Here is a 19,386-nt window from a genome sequence, read left to right as displayed (position 1 = left end):
CATATGGTACTCTAGTCTTATCATATGGTACTTAGGAATCCAACTTCTTGATATATGCACAATTATTTTACTTAAATATTGATTTCTCTCATTAAAGATACTTTCTTTCTGATATAATTATTGCATTACTCAAATATAAATTTCACTTGACTATTAGACCCCTCATAGACCCTCGATCTTTCAATGTTGGTAAAACCCAAATTGTGAAGGTAACTCTAAGTGGGTTGCCTTCCCCTCCACCTGACTTCCTTTCCCTCCAATCAAGCATGCAACTCTCATGCTTGCCCACTCCATCATTTCATCTCTCTACACCCTTTTCCTCTCCCCAACCAAGTTGTTAACCCCCTCTCATTCATGTCCTTCATCCTCCCTACCCATCATGTGAAAGGACATTCCTACCACCATTCTCATAATTTATCTCCCTCCCCCCATAAGTAGCCTCCTCCTTTTCTTTATAGAGGGTTCCAAATCTTACCCTACTATTGAATTTTTTATATTATTAAATGCATACAACATTCAAAGCAAACAATAATGCCCACAGACTCTGAGTTCTTAAGAGTGGAGTGGTATCATAGGTGAATATCCTTGGACCTTTCATGATCTTTTGGATTCTCGGTGAAGTCTATGGCAATTTAATTATGACAAGAGACCATCATAGCTCCATCTTGGACTGCACCAATATACTTCAAAAGATATCTCAAACATATACTTTTAGATGCATTCCAAGCAAGGGAAATATACTCAACCTCCATTATAGGTAATTCCATGACTACGCAATCAAAATTTGTCTAAAAAGTTTGTATTGAGATAAATTTCCTTTTTTGGGCATCTCCATCACAGAACCTAATGAGTCATGGCTTTGTAAACTTGCTCTCCTTGAGGTAGAATGACTTATGGTTTACTATCCCATTGAGATATCTAGTTATCTAGTTCAATTTATTCTAATGGTGGATACAAGGCTTTGCCATGAATTGACTAGCACACAAGTTTGACTACATAGCATATGTCAAAAGTAGTGATGTTGTCATACAAAATACGAGCAAGTGAAAACGTACTATAGGATCCATAAAGGATCACCCTACCCTATGGAACATTATGAACTACTCTAGTGTAGAGCCGATGTACCTGTATCATTCTTGGTTTGCTCAACCTCAAAAATGTAATGCATTAATCCCAAGTCATGCATTTCAATTTGCTTGTACATATTGACCTTGACCTCCTTGATGAGCTTGCAATAATGAGGTCATACACATAGTGTGCTCTTAAGAGATCTTCACTTTCAAATACACTCTTGGTCTAGTTTCATCCTTGTGGGGATACTTGTTCCTCTTGCTATACCAAGACCTTAGGACCACACATAGTGTGCTCTTAAGAGATCTTCATTTTTCACATACACTCTTGGTCTAGTTTCATCCTTGTGGGGTTACTTATTGCCTAAAGTAGTTGTTCCTCTTGCTATACCCTTAGCCTTATCCACAAGTTTCTTTGCTCCTCCTTTGCCCATTTTGGCAATTGTTTCATGGATGTAGAGGCTTCTACATTATTATGATGATGAAAAGCACCATGTGATAGGACATTTGTAGATTGACTCAAGCTACTCCCCCATTATGCTAACAACTTCTACTTGAGCTTTCATTGGGGGATTACATCTTTAGTAATGTCTTCAACTTAATGATGGTTGACCTTTTCATCTAGCTCTTCAAATCCATGATGGCATGTTGCCTACCTTCTCATCAAGTGCAACATCACAAGAAATAATCATCTTGGTCAGTTATGCTCCTTTTTCTTCTGCATACCCACCAATAATGCTTTTTTTCTTCTTCTACATACCCAATAATAATGCTCAATATGAACCTTTTATGCTCCTTTTTCTTCTACATACCCAACAATAATGCATTTCTCAATTCTAGCATTAAAGTACCACAGTTATCTTTCAATAGAGGAGTGTACTTTGCTAAACCAAAAACTAAACATGGAGGAAAGAACAATGACGGGAGTTTTGATGCACAATAGGATCCTCACTTAAGGGCCTCTCTATATAGCACATTGCAAACATACAATATGCTCAAATTTGTACTTAAGTAAGCATTATCTCTTTGCCTCCCTATATATAACAACAAGATTTACTATTGTAAAATTGTCTTCCTCAGCAAGTTGATAAAAATTTCCAAAGATTCTAGTAAATTCAAGCTCAAAATTACTAGGCCCCTTAAATATGATGGGTGTATCATGATCCCTTTGTTTATCCTCTAGATACATCATTATACAAAATGAACCACAATGGACACAACCAGTTTCTTATCGCCCACTAAGGAGCTAAATATCTAAGTGGAGATGTGTCTAGTATCCTACTATTGATTAAGATATTTGGTGTAGCCACATCATTGGTGATAGGAAATGTATTATGTTGCCTTGTATACCCTTTATCAGCATTCATGTTTACCTCATTAAGCCAATGATCTGGATTCTTGATAGGAGTAATGTCATCATCATCTTCTACTTCCTTTTGGGATTTTCTTGCAAAGGGACATGCTCTATTTTAGAAGCTATAGATGTCTCAAGGGTTGAAACTTTTGCTCTAGAAACAGTGACCTTCACCAACCACAACTGCATTAAAAACTTTGCAAATCTCATATTGGCAATTGTTCATATGCCTCCTAGTATAAATTTATCTACATCTTCATTTTCAAGTTTGTTAGATTTCAGCAAACAAAAGAGCTTAGCTAAAGTAATGTATACATACAATGTACATAGATACATGCAAATGAAGACATGATCATGTGGATCATGTCTTGTGGATCATGTCTTTTGGATCATGATGGCTCCTAGAGGGATGGACTTTCTCATAAGAGAATCATCTTTAGAGGAAGCAAATGTCAAATTAGATATGCGCTCGTGACAAATCAATACTTGATCCCAACAAGACCATGTGCATCATGATGGCTCTTAGAAAAATGGACTTTCTCATAAGCAATCCATCTTTAAAGGAAATGGACATCAAACCAGAAGTGCTTATAGCTACAAAGGTGGTCATAGCTAAAGCCTTATGCCTTGTGAACTGCTAGCCAACGGCTAAAGCCACAGCTCCAATCCACTTGCCGGCTTACCTTGAGAAAGAAACAAGTGTAAATGGAGTGCCTTTGCCTTTCAACACACTACTTAAGTTGCTTCTAAAGAGCCCAACAGAGGGTGGCCATCTCGTTGGTACATCCTCTTTACACTAATTTGCATCAATTTCACTCTACATCGGTCTCACATTACTAGTCTCACATGGTCTTTTGAATGGACAACATCTTTGACTATCAATGCCCAAGTTGATTTGTGTTCATTTCATAGCATAACTAAAGTTGCTTTCTTTGCAACTAGGTGATCTAAGCTATGCATCCCTTTCACATTGTCCAAACCATATCTCAAATTAGAGAGAATAGTCTATTGCGCATGCAACTCATGGGGCTTTGATAAGTAGTCATTCGATGAATCATCATGGCAAAAGTGAAGCTTTCGAAGACGTGACCTAGTAATCATCCAAATGACCTCTTGTTGCTTCTTGGAAAGCTCCCACTAGTTTTGACACCATAGCTCCTATAGTGCTCCTATTCTTTGCTCTAATGGTAATGCTTGAATTTGTGTACCTGTTGCTATGTCTGAGGCTTACTCTTCTATAAGGAGCCACTTTTTTAGTATTGTTTCTCCCCTTGTAAACATTGCAACAATGTCAGATTCCATTGCCATTTAGATATTGTTAACCTCCTCCTTGGTCGGTTCTTTCAACTTCCTTATCTCACAACCTCTCTAGTTCTCTTGCAAACCATGACAAGCTACATCATGCCATATGATATATTATTTTAAGGAAAGTGAAGTGAGATAAGAGAGTCATAAACTAGCCAGCTTGTGAAGAGAGCAAATAGGGATAGACAATGGCTCTCGAATGATTGTCCAAGGCACCTTTTATGGCTAGACTATGGATAGAGGGGGGAAACCAACACCATTGGTTTTGTCCAAATGTCACATTTCACACATTTGCTTTTGAAATTTCGTGGCCCCCGCTTTAGTAAATCCCAAATATATACACTATTGTCTTGTTCTCTTCCCTTGGGAGTGTGGGCCTTGTCACCACTAGATTGGATGACCTCAAAATTTGTAACATGGTACAACCCTCACGCCTTCCTTGGCCACTCAAGACACAATAGAAAGTTTATCAAGCACTTTGCAAATGGAGCCTATCCCCTCGCATAATCACTCATGGACATTCTAAAACCTGTAGATAATGGATCTTGTTGTCTTCGCTCGACTCTTTCTCTCATTTATTTTTTCATTAAAAAACTTCATTTTGAGAATGCCTTTTCTTACTTAAAATCATACAACTCATGGTGGCTCTCTTTAGCTTTTCCTATAATATATAGTACTTTTTCCCACTAACGATTCTATTGTATTTCCACTTTTTCCCATTAACGATTTCCTTGTATCTCCTATGATGTTTAGTCCCTATCATTAATACCTCCCATTGAAAATTCCCTTGTATTTCACAATGAGTTTTAAGTTTTAATTGTTGCCTTGAGATACCCATTTGCCGAAACAAGTTGGCATTATACAAAATTACCCTCGCATGATAGATAAATCTCAAAACTTCATGTACATTCTGTCTCACTTGATCATTTTGCTATTTAATCTAAGATCTGGTGCATAGAATCGGGGGATAGATTACTTGTAGGGTTGGTGACATATTCGAGGGTGCTACTCATGAACCCCAACATTCTATTCCCTAGTGACTATCCTTGATTCTCATGTGTTCATGAAATACTAAGGTTAAATGCTATGTGAATTGCAAAATTGCTGCTTTGACTCGAGTAAATCATTTTTTGGAGGGTTATTAAAACCTTTAAATTCTCTGTCGAAAAAGGTAGCAAATTTATCTATAAAAGTCCATTTTAAAAATTTGAAAACGAACTATTTCATGAAATGACTTTCTGCATTGCTTCCACACATTCCAATGTCCAACGGGTACTTTCCAAAACAGCAGGGTCCAAGAATCAGGAATCACGATCTGAAGTGAGATCTCAAGTCAAGTCCTGGCTGTTTATACCGTAGCTGAAGATTCGAGAAGTTTCGAAAATCCCTTTAGAATGTTCTACTTGCAATCATTGGAGTTACGTCAGTTCTAATCCAAATTGGTGATTCGGACCGTATCTGTCACTTGAACTTGAATTACATGCATACCAGTAAGTACTAGACTACTGTCGCGGTACATGGGTACCAAAAGCGCATTACAATTTATGGGCGACATTCAAGTCTCAACGTGTAATCAACGCTTCTCTGATTTTCTGCTAGATGGGGACGTACCATACTTGTTGAGATCTTCATAAGTTATCAGTTCTTTCCTTCGCTTCAACACGTGCTCAAGTTTGAACTTTGAAGCAGCGAAGGGTCTTCTATCGAGTGGCCCTTCACATATATTCTGGTCACGATAGTTATACAAATTATTCCTCGACCCATTTACAGCTGCTTGAACTCTGTTCTTGGATTATGCATCTATTTTTGAGGCGTCCCCTCAGGCTTCAGCTGGGACAAAAATGTCTCGATTCCTAGCGGATATAAGGAGGATAAAGGCAAAGCAGATACGCATTTAGCAGCTTAAAATCGAAACCGTATGTTGGCCTATGGCGAGTTGGCTAGTCGAGTCTCTCTCCGGTCAAGTTGATCGGTTGGCGTTAGGGTTGAGTAGTTGTTAGTGTTAAGTAGGTGCTTAGTATTAGGTTTCCGTTTTTAGCGCTCTCCTCCTGCTCCAGAGTCCATACTCCATCCTTGCTTTATATATGGTTTGGTTGATGACATACCTCTGCCATCCTATGTTTCACCGTTTTTCCTCCTCCCCTCTATCTTCTTCGATGCCACTGCATCGATGCCTCGATGGATTGGGTATTGTTGATGGCGCTCCATTCCTACTCCATGTTGTGGTGTGGCCGATGACGTATATGTGGATCTTTTCTTATCTTCGTTGTCTTATATTTCTATTTTGGTTGCATCTATGTTGTGGTTATTCAATTGGATGGTTTTGTATGTCAGATTTGATCTATTGTCGGGCACAGCTTGTTTCGTAGCTACGTTTTGGAAATTTAACACTCGGTTATGCCCCGTAAGATAACATGTAATACTTAGTACTTACAATGCTTGCATGCTCATCAAGGTAGCGGAACAGGGGTTTGGGTGGCACTGGAGGCGTATTACCTTTTACTATGCGTTTTTTTTTGTCTATATAAGGAGTCGTCGCATCACATTCCTCAAGTGGAGATCTGAAAGGTGTATTTATGTCTGCTTCCTTAAATGTTGTAGTTCTTGTTTCTCACTTTTTTCTTTGTTTGTACTCAGTCAAAAGTATTGATGTTGTTGCTTTACCTGTTTTTGTTTAATCCTTCTCTTCTTTGTTGAGAATTGTGGATTTTTCTAGTATTCTAGTCACAACATTTTGGGTCAATGCACCATCGGGTGTAACCAATCATGGAACCACTTTTTGAGCACATCGTGACATGCGTTGATGGGGGGATTACAAAATTGGTGATGGGTCTCGATGAGGTGGAATAGCCCATACGCTCTTTTTTTGCAGCATGAAAGGGAGGGCCCTAATTTTCACCACAATAGAATTTTTACCAACCACCATCTCATTGTAGAATTCTTTTGGCACCCATGCTGCCCATGCTGCTAGCATTATCAAATCTATCATGTGACAATGGCATGCCACATGGACTCAAGACGCTACGACGACCATCATGGACTCAAGACGCTACTACGACCGTTAACCAATGCATGTATGGAGGCTTTAGTTATGTACTGCAACCACCATGTTGATTCATGATGTGGAACATGTGGTATGCGTGAAAGTGGCATATGTCAACAATGGCGATGGCTAAATTTATAATGTAGGTGCAAAAGCCCACATTAAACAACTGCGATGATTGAAATTAGCCATGCCTACCATTGTGATGGCAATAACTAGCCAATTGAAACCAAGCACATCAATCCCCAAGCAAAACATTTTTAAAAGCCCTTAAATTAAGGGCAATCCTAAAGCTTAACCGGAATCATATCTTAAAACTTCTCAAAACTTGTATGAATATCATCTCAATTATTTAGTAGCTTCTTAGAAGCCTAGCTCATCAACCTTTTTTAAAAATTACACGTGAAACTATAACACTATCTCTAAGGAGGAAGTGATTAACTCTCAACATTGGTCATGAATAGAGGAATGTGTGTATATATCAATAAGTTTATATTACAACGTTCGCTCTGATTTCAAATTCAGGAGGACAGAAAACCATTTGATAGAAAAAAGAACTTAGCAAGAGCTTGAGCTGCTCAACTTTTCTTTCAAGACAAAATAGCTCTATTCAACTTGTGAGCTGCTCAACTTTCTTCTAATTATTAGGTTGCAAAAACTCCCATGATAGTGTTTTAGGCTTAGTCAACGAGGGCATGCGACCCATATAGAACCCACAAAATAATTTGTCCATCTGGAATCCAGACATCACATGCACCTTGACTACATTGGGCACACTACCCTGTGATGCAAGGTCTTGAATTAGATCGAACACTCTTAGTTCAAAAGTGTCGTTGCTTTGTTGGTAGCTAGGAACAAGAAAGGGATAATCTGGATATGTGTCACAGAGGTAGAGCCGGGAGGTAGAGCCGGAGCGTAGAGATGACTGTGGAGCAAGAGCCGAGGTTGGAGCAACCTAAGGTGCAGTAGGAGATGTGGGTGCATGAGGTGCAATGGGGGGTGGGGTAGGAGACGAGGGTGGTGAAGATGAGGGTGGTGGAGATAAGGAAAATTGTGCATCAAAAGAAGTTGATGAGCATATGCTTTCATGGCACTTAAATAGCGAGTGCCCATTAGAAGTCATTCTTCTAGTTAATTTATTTTTAATCATTTTTAAAGGGCACTACAAGATTTTTTTTTGAATGTGGCACTTCTTTTTGAAGGTTCATTTCTATCAAAGGGGGACATATTGGGGAAAGGCAAAATCCCCTTTGAAGGGCATTGTAGCCTTCAAATTTAGGGAGCATATCATTGTCACTAATGGGATATTCAATTCAAAATCTCGAGGGATCAATAATCATCCCATTATGTAAGCCACATGGCTATAATTCCATGCAATAATCTATTGGCTACTTAATTGCATGCGAGCTTGGTGGCTAAGCAATGAAATTAAGTCATCCCATAAATTCGAGCTAGCAAGATGACCCAGTTACACTATAAGGGCTACCACTAGACGATCATTTTACTTAGAGCCATTCTAAGCTTATTATCTAGCCTTTATAACCTACTATTATATTACATTAGTGAGCTTAACATAACCAATTCTATTAAGTTAAAGATGACCTTAACAAGGGAATTGCATACCTATTGGCACCTACTATGTTATGCACTAAGTGGCCTTGACTAAAGCTTTCAGGGACTATGTCCTACAAAATGGTTCATTTCATCAATCCAAAATTTGTTCTTTCAAGTTAAGGTCATAATGGATTATTATTTTCAAGATCTTTCAAACGAGGACCATTGTGGAAATTTCTTAACAAGAATCTTGCTTAACATGGCATTCCCACTGCTCACCTTAACCATTAAATTTCTAGGTGGCATTCCCATTGCTCACTCGTACCCATTAAATTTCTACATTCCAACTTCTTTCTCTTTATAGAAGTCCTTAAAGTACCTCTATTGGGAGGGTTAAAGATATAAACATTTTTTACAAGCCATTAACTTAACTAGGCTCTCCAAATGCCAATGGGAATCCACACTTATATGAACACTCCATTAACAACCTTAACTAGTGCTGACTAACAAGTAGTGGGAATAGTTATAAGTCATGCATGCCCCAAGCATGTAATTGTCTGCATCCCAATTAAGCCAATTGAATGCCAACACAATGGCCAATGTCTTGCAGTGCAGTGGTGGAATAATGTACCATTGAATTAGAGATGCACCATCACTATTAGGCACTTGTCCCAGTCATCTTCTTTACACCTTTTATAATAATTTGCCACACATGTTAGTCCTGTGGCCATCATATAAGCCCAGTGGTTGTAATTTGTCACATTAAGTTAGTTGAATGCTAGAACCAAACAAGCATAGTGGTTGATTTCCTATGTCCAATGGGTAGAATAGCGTACCATGGTAGAATTAGAGATGCACCATCTTCCCTTCAGTCATCTTGCCTCTCCTTACAAGCTTGTCCTCTCCTACTTACTCCTTGCACTCCTGCTTACTCTTTGTTAACTGGGTCCATAATCATAATTAAGTGCCAACCACAAGTAGGCCTAGATGCATGAAGTTAGGCGCATACCAAAGATATCTTCACATTTATAAGGGGGCAAGAGGCCATTGAGAAGAACGTTGGATACTTGGCAACCTATATCTTTGTATGAAGCAATTTTCATGGGGTTTCCCCAAGCCCCATTTTTTGGGCGATCTTTATATATACTAAGTCTTCTAGAGTAGGCTCTTGCTTTTGGGTCTTCTTTCTCTTTTGCCTTGCGCCTAATGTGCATTTTTTAGTAGCACTCAGTTGGGGGCAGCCCTTAGCCCCCAACCCTTGGCTAATGGAGGCATTTTTCTCAATAGCATTTTTTTTTTTTGGGGGGGGGGGAGGGGGGGGTAGAATGCAGGTTTATATTATAGAGTCAAGAAGATATACAAGTTTTTTACATCAACAAAAACAACAAAACTCCTTCCCCTACATGGGAGGAGACCGTACTGAGATGTAAGAGTTTGTCAACTGATCTGGGAGGTATTTCAGTTAGCTTTGTCCTTTAGAACCACGTGGGATACTACCTTGATGACAACTGTGCCTAGAATGTGAAGGTAAGAACATGGGCATCGTCGTTTTTGGGCCTTCCTTGGTGCTTCTTTGGTCTCTAAAGGGTGTACATGAATTGCTCCCTTGACATGATTTTGTTGCGCACTTTAACTGATACACTCACTAGGTCCACGTGAGACACTGGTCTTTTGTATGAAGGTAGGCTTGGCAGAACTTTCTATAATTCAACAAGGGTAGTGCTTTTCTGTACTTGTGCATGCATGACACTTTGCATTGCTTCTCTCTCTTCAGGCACATTGGCAGGTATAGAGATAGGATCAACAGAAATAAGAGGAGGAGTAGTGGTCTGCAGAGGGGTCGGGCTTTCATTCTGTTGGTGTTGAGGCTATTCTCAATAGCATTTTAGTGATTACCTCTCTTTTTTGAGTTTTACTGTTGGATGATTTTTCCAGTCAACACTTGACCACCACGTGATGAAGACCAACAACGTCAAGGACTTGCAATGTGGCATAGAATCCATGTAGGAGTGGAGGAGGCACTTAAAATAAGATCTATTCATCATGGTATCATGCTTTAGACTTATTTGGGACAATGACCCTTTGACTCATCTTCAAATCAGTCACTCTTTCTAGATGCAAGCATTAGAGGATAGATTCTTTAAGCAATCTTTTAGCTCTTAGGAATTGCAGTACTAATGGCATGGGTGAGTAGCATAAATTTCCATCTAGACAAAAGGGCAGCCAAACCCTTCAAAGATCAATCCTCCCTTTTGTGATGACGAAGACCAGCAATGCATGTGAAGGACTTATAAAGACATGCCTGACTAAATTTCATGTAAGAGTGGAGGAGACACTTGGAAGAAGAGCTATTCATCATGCTACCATGCTTCAGACTCATTTAACACAACGACCCTTTGACTCACATCTTTGAATCAGTCACTCTTTATAGATGCAAGCATTAGAGGATAGATTCTTCAAGCAGTCTTTTAGCTCTTAGGAATTGCAGTACTACTGGCATGGGTGAGTAGCATAAATCTCCATCTAGACAAAAGGGCAGCCAACCCCTTCAAAGATCAATGAAGACTCATGCAATCAGCCTTCAGGGAAGCCATCTCGTATGCTTGTTACATCACTTTGTAGTCACGGTCCATGGGCTTGTGGCTATAAGACAACATCTCATTGACATCTCATTGAGCCATGTTATCTACCCAAAGCGTAGTTCTAACCCACCCAAAGTGAATACGATAGCCTTGAAGGTAGGCAACAATGCATGCAGTACATCCTCCAAATCAGATAGTAGTGCCTAATGCAATGACCATGCTCTACTGAGATGAACTACAAATTGCATGCCTATCTCTTCCTCAAAAAACAAGAATCGAACATGTTAACTAATAGTACGTTGAAGTATGAGAAATTATGCTCACAAGAAATGTAATGTACAAGCAAGCCTCTTAGGGTCATCAAAGTTTCCTATTTAAGAAAGTTGAGAGAAACACAACGGCGCTTGAAGGCCACAAGATACTCATTTAGATTTTCTTCAACCCATCCATAGAACACGGGAATGTCAGCCATGCTTGAAAAATGGAAAAGAGAGAGTTGAAATGAGGCTTATCTATTGGAAAACAATGGAAAGAGGTAGCTTGAACTGAAAATCAGGTGAAGATGCATCCACAAAGCACACATAGGCAGGGTAGGGTGTGACTGGTGTATTGTGAAATACTACACAGGAAGAATCTTCATCATAAAATAGCTCATAGACAATCTTAAAAGGACCAACCCTCATGATATCGCATCCATCTTTACAAGTGAGGGTTAGAGACATGGCATTGCATGAGGTTGTTCATCAAGGCAAACAAGAATGCCATGACAAATGTCAACAGTTAGAGAGCTTGCACATCACCTTCAGCTTCTTCCAGTTCTTGTAATCGCCATGCTATTTCTTCAAGGGGTGTGCGGTTTGGCATCCTTCTTTTGAGCAATGTCCTTGAGGACCTTTCTGATGATCTTCTGAAGTCGGTAAACTTGTATCAAATATGCCCAACACTTAGTTTCATGATGACCACAATCTTTGCATTCCTTACAAATGATCACCCTCCTTCGTGGCTTGCCGCTTTGTTGGGGTGGTGCTTCCACTCACGTCATGCGTTATTGAAGTACAAGCTTCACGTGCCAAGAAATCAACAACTATATTTTGAGCTCGAGGGATATGATGAATTTTTACCTCTTCAAATTGTTGGCACAATTCCAATGCTTGTTGATGTCATGGAACCAAGCCTCTGCTCCACACCATCCACCTTCCACTAACTTGTTCACACACGAGTTGAGAATCTCCTTGCACCTCAAGTTGCTTGATGCGATGTTCTTGCACCTTTTGTAGCCCAAAAATGAGTGCCGAGTACTCAGCTTGGTTGCAAGTACTTGCTGGTGTAGACTTGCTATAACAATACACCTCACCCCCTGGTAAAGTGAGCTTCACATGCACACCAGTAGCCTTGGTCGAAGGTTTGTATGCGCCGTCAAATTGGAGGAGCCAAGATGTCATCACACCAAGACTAATATCCGGACATCCCAAATTTCTTGGTAGTCCAAGATAGGTAGAAGGAGAGGGTGGGGAGAATTCAATACTTGAGCAAGACGTTCAGCACCAAATAAACTTGCAATCCTTTGTTGATAGTTTATCTTTAGACCAAAAAGAATTACAACTTGAAGCTCAAAATGAGGCACAAAAGGTTGATTAGGTACAAATGGATGCACGGGAACTCAGAGGGAGCATAGATGTTGCAATTCTACAGATGCAACCGGTACGAGCAGAAGATTTGCTAGCCAGAATACACATAGGAACCATGAGCAGAAAGCAGGCAGACTAGAAGCGCAGAAGCAGGGAGGTTTTGTAGCTGTAGAGACAAGGAAGGCACATAGTTTGGAGGTGCAAAAGTAGAGAACTACGCATGGAAGAGGCCACAGAGCCGCACCCAGTCGTAGGAGTGATAGATTTTACACCACTAGCCGTGGAGATTTCGATCCCAACAGCCACACCATTTCTATTAGCCGGAAAAGAAATCAAGACAAGAGGCTAGAGGATAGATATGGCGATGCTAGGGCCATAGAGGAATAGGGAACGTGAGGGGAGGAGCATTAACATGGGTGGGGAAAAGGGATTAAGAGGGGAGGGAAAGAAGAGGGAGACTATGGCACAAGGGGAGAGGGAGAGGGGAAATAGGAGTATGTACATGGGTGGAGGAGGAATGTAGACATGGAGACATCAAGGGAAGAGGGTCATGCTTTATTTGAAAGGAAGGATGCGGAGAAATATCAAAGTACTAGCTAGGTGGCTTTACAAGAACGAGCATGTCCCATCAAGGAATAGCTCCCTCCTTTTATAGCCAAGAGAGAGGGTCTCTCCTAATAAATGCATCCTCCCACATGCATGGTGTGTGTGGAAGAGTCTCCCATGTGGGCTAGGCGGTTAGCACTCTCAATTATGTGCAATAATGCTTGGCCACATTTTTCCACATATATCAACTCCCATATCCCAAGTCTATGATACTCCCTTGGTCTCTTCCCAATTTTATAATACGTTCAAACATCTAGGAGGACAAGTGGAGGGTTGGCACAAGGAATCTTGCCACCTCATCCTACTTTCCCCATTATTTAACTTGCACTTTTAGACCTTCTTTACCTCCCCCACATGGGTCTATCCTACATGGATGGAATAACCCAATATAATATCCATCTCCACCTATTTTATATTACTTCTCCCATGGACTTTGGGCCATATCTCACTAAATGCAGGCATGGGACTGCCTAGGTGGAGGGGTGGCACATGGAGGCCATGCCACCTTAACATTTTATAATATTACTACCATGGATTATGTACAACACACCTTATGGGTCCTCTTGCGTGGAAGGGTGGCACATAGTCATGCCTTGCCACCTCAACCCTGGGCCCTATGCACTCCATATTTTATTATACTATTGCCACACATACAAGCATACACTCATATTTATGCCTTTTTACTTTGGTCAAATTTATCCATAACAGCACCCACCTAAAAGTCACAAATAGGACCTGTTTATGCACCTCAAATCTAGACGAAGACTAAGCCCTGCATACTTTCACGATCTTTCTTCATCCCTCAATGCTCTTTAAGAATTCAACCTCTCATCATCAACCAACAACATGGAGGAAATAACAATTGAATAAGCACTAGGTACCGACGATCAAAATCCTTTAGAACACCTTAAAGAACAACGCAACCTTAACAACAACAATGGCAGACGACACTTTGGTAAATTGGAAATGCCAAAGTACAATGGTCTGCCAGGTTCCTTCAACTCTTCAATGCAGCATGTTATGCTAGAGGCAACCAGTCAAATGAAACCAAAGCCGCTTGGTTCCCAATGGTCCTAACTGATGAGGCTTCGGAATGGTACCTCAACCTTCTCGTAGAGGAAAGAGCCACATGGGCACTACTATCTGACCAGTTCAAAAGAAGATTCCAAATAGAAAGGCTGCAAGATGACCCCGCATTACAACTAGGCAATATAGATATGCGCAAGAAAGAAAAGGTCAGAACATACTTGGGAAGAATGAAAAGATTAATAGCAAAGTGTGATCCCCGAGTCAGCAGCTTTGCACATTTCAACGACGCTCATGAAGCTGCAATCGACATTGAGGAAGGCATGACCGATTCTAACAACGACAATGATGGCTATAAATCAAGTCAATGTGACAAGAAATCTTCAAAGAAGGGAAGCACTTCCCACAAAGATCTCACCACCGAGGACAGAGTGGAAGCCATGGCCCTAAGAGTAAAAGATGAAACGATCAGGCTATCGAGCAAAAACTGTGTCTCTCAGCCACCATAGTACCCACAACACACTATTAAAAATTTTTGGACTTGTGTAAAGTCCAATTTGAGAAATTGACTAAAAAACAATCCAAAAATTTTGAATATACTACTAATGTTGTTTTTTGAACTAGATTTGACAATTCAAAACAAAAGATTTAGTGTGATTAAGTACATACTTCTTATGATGCATATCTTACTAAGGATAGATAGTATACTCTTCTACTGCTTAATGTGATCATGAAAATCTTGCTATTAAAGTATTTGCGAGTACATTGGGCTACTATTACCTAAGAACATCAATACATTACCGATTCTCTTTGAAAGGTGGTGTACATGTATTGGCCTTCATTCAAAAACTTTTCAATGTTTACATTGAGCTACTATTACAAGAACATCAATACATCACCAATTCTCTTTGAAAGGTGGTGTACATATTGACCTACGTTTACGTACTAAGAACATCAATGCATAACAAAATCTCTTACAAAGGTGATCTACATAAACATCTTCATAACTTCTCATATGAATTGAGCTACTATCGCCTAAGAACATCAATAGATGACCAATTCTCTTCAAAAGGTGGCATATATAAACACCTTTATGTATAAGTGGTGTGCATACACACCTTTATGACCATTTCTTTTAGAAAGGTGGTGTACATAAACCCCTTAGAAAGGTAGTGTACATTAATTCTTTTATGTGTAAGTGGTGTACATATACACCTCACTTCGTATTAAAAAACACCCTTAACTATAAAAATACATTGACATAAAGTTTTAAAATACACCATTAAGTATAAAATGGAACTCATAAACAATCTTTATACACAATATGAGAGTAAAGAAATCAAAAAAGTAGTTAACTTTTTATTAGATATTCGCTTTACATAGAAGTTCAAAACTTGTGATTACAAAGCCGTCAGCCCTATCATGTTCCTCAGTACCAATGTTCTCAATGCCAAGCCCTTGACTACTAGGGTCCTGACTAATAGGTTGCTCTAAGACAATACCAATGTCCTCAATGTGCCCTTGACTACTAGGGTCCTAACTAATAGGCTTCTAAGATTGGAGTCTCAGTAGTAGGGTCTGGCTAGTATCGTCCTGTCTAGTAGTTTGCTCTTCAATTCCAAGCACCTGACTACTAGTAGGCTGCTCTAGAGTCTCATGACCAAGTTCCTGGTGAGTAGGATCCTAGTTACTAGATTCCTGACTAGTATGCTACTCTGGAGTCTGTAAGGTCATGGTTGAAGAACCATCTATGCCTCATGGTAACTCCTCCTGGTCATGCTTTGCCTCATCCATACCTTCTTTGGGTAAGGCTTCCTTGCTTGATCCACTTGCATGTCCTTCACCCAAGATCAAGGGTGCCTTCCTCACTTTTAATTTCAAGGGAAGTGCTTCCACCTCTTTAGCCTTACCTTTTCCCACAACGTGTTGTACTACTACTTCTTGCTACTGTGGGCCTTCCCGTATGATGAGTGGAACCTTCTTGACTCTAGTTGACAATTGATCACCCTTATTCTTTGTGTAGATTTCTTCTTGCTGTAAGTCATTGGATGCAGTGCTTTCATCCTCATCATCACCTGAGCTAGAATCATCACCCTCAGACTCACTACCCTCTTCTTCGACATTTTCCTCACTACCCTCTTCTTTGACATTTTCCTCAGTACCCTGGTAGTGCAACTATAATATGTGTCAAAGAACTCAATCTGATAGGGGGTATCAATGACATTTACATTTCTACCTTGGCGTAGCAATTTCTCAGCAGTGAAACCCATTCGATACAATGGTACTTCCCACCCATCATTCAGTAAATTCTTTGTCATCTCTAGTATCACATCAGGATCCATCGACTTTCTATAATCCACCGTTGCTGCATCATGCTTAACCTTATTGTTCTCAAAGTAATGAAGCTCGAGAGTCCTTAAAGGAATTTCGATTAGATTGCCATCGCCCCTAGATAAGAAACACATCAAGAAAGGCTGCAAGACTTGAATAGCAGTGCCTTCCAAGACAGTCATATGATTACGTAGGACTATACCATGGTAAACTTTTGAAAGTAAATACCCAAATACAGATGTCAAACTCGCATAAAAGGCATCCCTTTGTGATTCTATCACAAGGACCAATATTGATCTTTTCTTATCTGCCATAGGACCTTCTATGATAAACCGCACAAGTTCAACTATCTGTGACACTGTTGTTGGTAAACTGAAAGGAAGAATAGAGTGAACACAAACTCAGAATACTTGCATATAGAATGAAGAAGAGTGAGGTCCTTATGTAGGCACCTCTTACATGCTCACTGACATCACTGATGACTTCAGAGCTCCACAATCATCTCCTCAATCTGCTCCTAGATTCTCTCAATCATCCTATGTGGCTTACCACCACCTAACTATGCTTATGGGCACCAAACTGTGCCTCTAGCACCTCGGGGGGGTCACTATGTATAAACCCTCTATATCACGTGCGTTCAAGGCCTATATTTAAAATCCCTTATCTGTAGATTTTTTCATTAATAAAATGTACCCCTTTTTTATACAAATCTGTAAATTTTTTCGAAAACTATTTTAAATAGTCCCTTATGTATATTTATTTCTGTAAATTTTAGGAATAAAAAATATCCTTCTGTTGAACTCACGTGATAGGGTTACATATGATGAGTGACCCCCCCGAGTCTAGCACTCACACATATAAACCAAGGTGTGCCTGAGGCATACACCTTGAGATATCCCAACAAACCCCCCCTCAAGGGAATGCCTCAGGCTATGTCAAGAATACAGCTAGCACAAGGTGTCTCATGCCATCTCATGGTGGTCATGGATCTATCAGTGGCTAGGATCTCAAGCTAGCAAGGGTTCCCATGGGTGTAAGGTAAACAAAAGGGATACAAAAGACCTTCCAATAGTTGTCTCCCCTGCATGTACATGTACACAATGTTTGCAGGAGATACCATGGAGCAAAAAAACATACACATGGCCTACATCATACAGTGACCAGAGGTGTTTACAAAACACACAAAACACAATAGTTTATTTCATTCATTTTGGAGGACTATCCAGGCTGAGTACCTTGACTCAACATAAAAAGAGAGATCTGGAGCATACATAGAGATGATTTAAAAAGCATAATCTTCAAAGGATGCCTCATCTTTTGGAGGCACATCAACTGAAAGTAGATTGGCATTTTCTGTCTTTGAAGTTGCTTCCTTTTTGGGTCTACAAAACTTCTCATGATGATTGTTTTTGCCACAGTGTTTGCATGGATTGATTTTGAAGCAGTCTTTTGAGAGGTGATTTGTCTTCCCACAATGATTGCAAGGTGAAAACTTGCCCTTATGGATTTTTATGGCGTAAGCTATGCCATTGCCTTTCCTGAGCTCCATGTGCCTTTCTTCTTCTTGGAGAGCAGAGATAATACCTTCAAGATTAGGATTAGGAAGATTTTTCAAAGTGGTAACAATATGATCATAATCTTCATGCATACTCTTAAGCAACACTGCCATAGCATCATCTGTAGTGATAGGAGAGTTGATAGAAGCAAGTTGAGTCATAAGACTCCACATGTAATTGACATGGGCAGCCAAAGGAGTGCCACTAACCATCTTTAATTCAAAGAAAGAAATTTTAAGTGATAATTTTGAGATGTGAGAGCTAGCACCAAAAATCATGTCAAGCTTCTGCCAAGATTCTGAAGGAGACTCTAAGTCAAAGATGTGATTAATATAATCATCTCCTAAAGCAAGAGCAATGATACCATATGCTTTCTCCTCTCTAGCGGGATCCCTTGCCGGGCATGTCAAAGCTGAGGATTCTCCAGCATTAGAGGCTATAGAAGAAGAAGTTGAAGTTGGTTTGACAAGTCCCGAGAGGTTTTCCCTCATCAATGCAAATTTCACCTTCATCTACCATGTGTGGAAGCCCTTACCATTGAACTTATCTATATTCAATATGGTAGCCATGAGAGGGTCTAACCCAAGTATTGGGCAATGTCTTCTCTCTTACAAGGCTAGAATAACAACTGAAAGGCTTCAAAATATAAGCATTTAATGTAGCAAGGACTTGTGACCAAATTTCAATCAATGATGCTTTCACTTATATGCTTCATAGAGGTGGCTAAATGAAAGCTTTCCAGTCAAAACCAGGTATAGCAAATCAAAGCAAAGCTGAAGCCATGTTGTACTGATGCTATTGAAAACTTCAAAAACTCAGAAATACTAAAGTAGCATCTTATGTAGCATCACTTTCAAAACCTTGTCAAAACTATAAAAAAAAAAGGACTGAACTTGGAGGGCTTGTATCTCACTCTCCAAAGCAAAGAAAAAAGGGGTTTTTGAGGCAAAAGAAAGCTCATGTACCACAGAAGGTCCATTGAGGAGAAGGGGTGCAAATCCACGTCAGAGCGCCATAGCTTGCCTCTTCATTTTTGACTAGTTTTTCTCTATTTTTAGCTTGAATATGTAGCCATTGCTGCTCAAATTATAGCACAGGATAGCTCAAGGTATGGAGAAGCTCCCTCTGAAAGGAATTAGAGAAGCATGGAGCAGTCTCAGAGAAAATGCAGGAAAGAGAGTCGCCGATTTTCGTGCAATGTCATCGAGAAGAGGCAATGATACGTTAATTCCTTGTAGCCAAGGGTTCGCTCCTTTGAGATATATCTCCAGCAGAAAGGGGATGGAGAATGGCAGAGAAACGGAGGAGAACCGTCTTAAGCAAGATTTGGG

Source organism: Dipteris shenzhenensis, chromosome 3 (genome assembly GCF_047967505.1).
Source record: "Dipteris shenzhenensis isolate YYH24624 ecotype China chromosome 3, Dip_SZ_1.0, whole genome shotgun sequence".
Lineage (NCBI taxonomy): Eukaryota > Viridiplantae > Streptophyta > Polypodiopsida > Gleicheniales > Dipteridaceae > Dipteris > Dipteris shenzhenensis.
Note: the sequence above shows the minus strand (reverse complement) of the source record.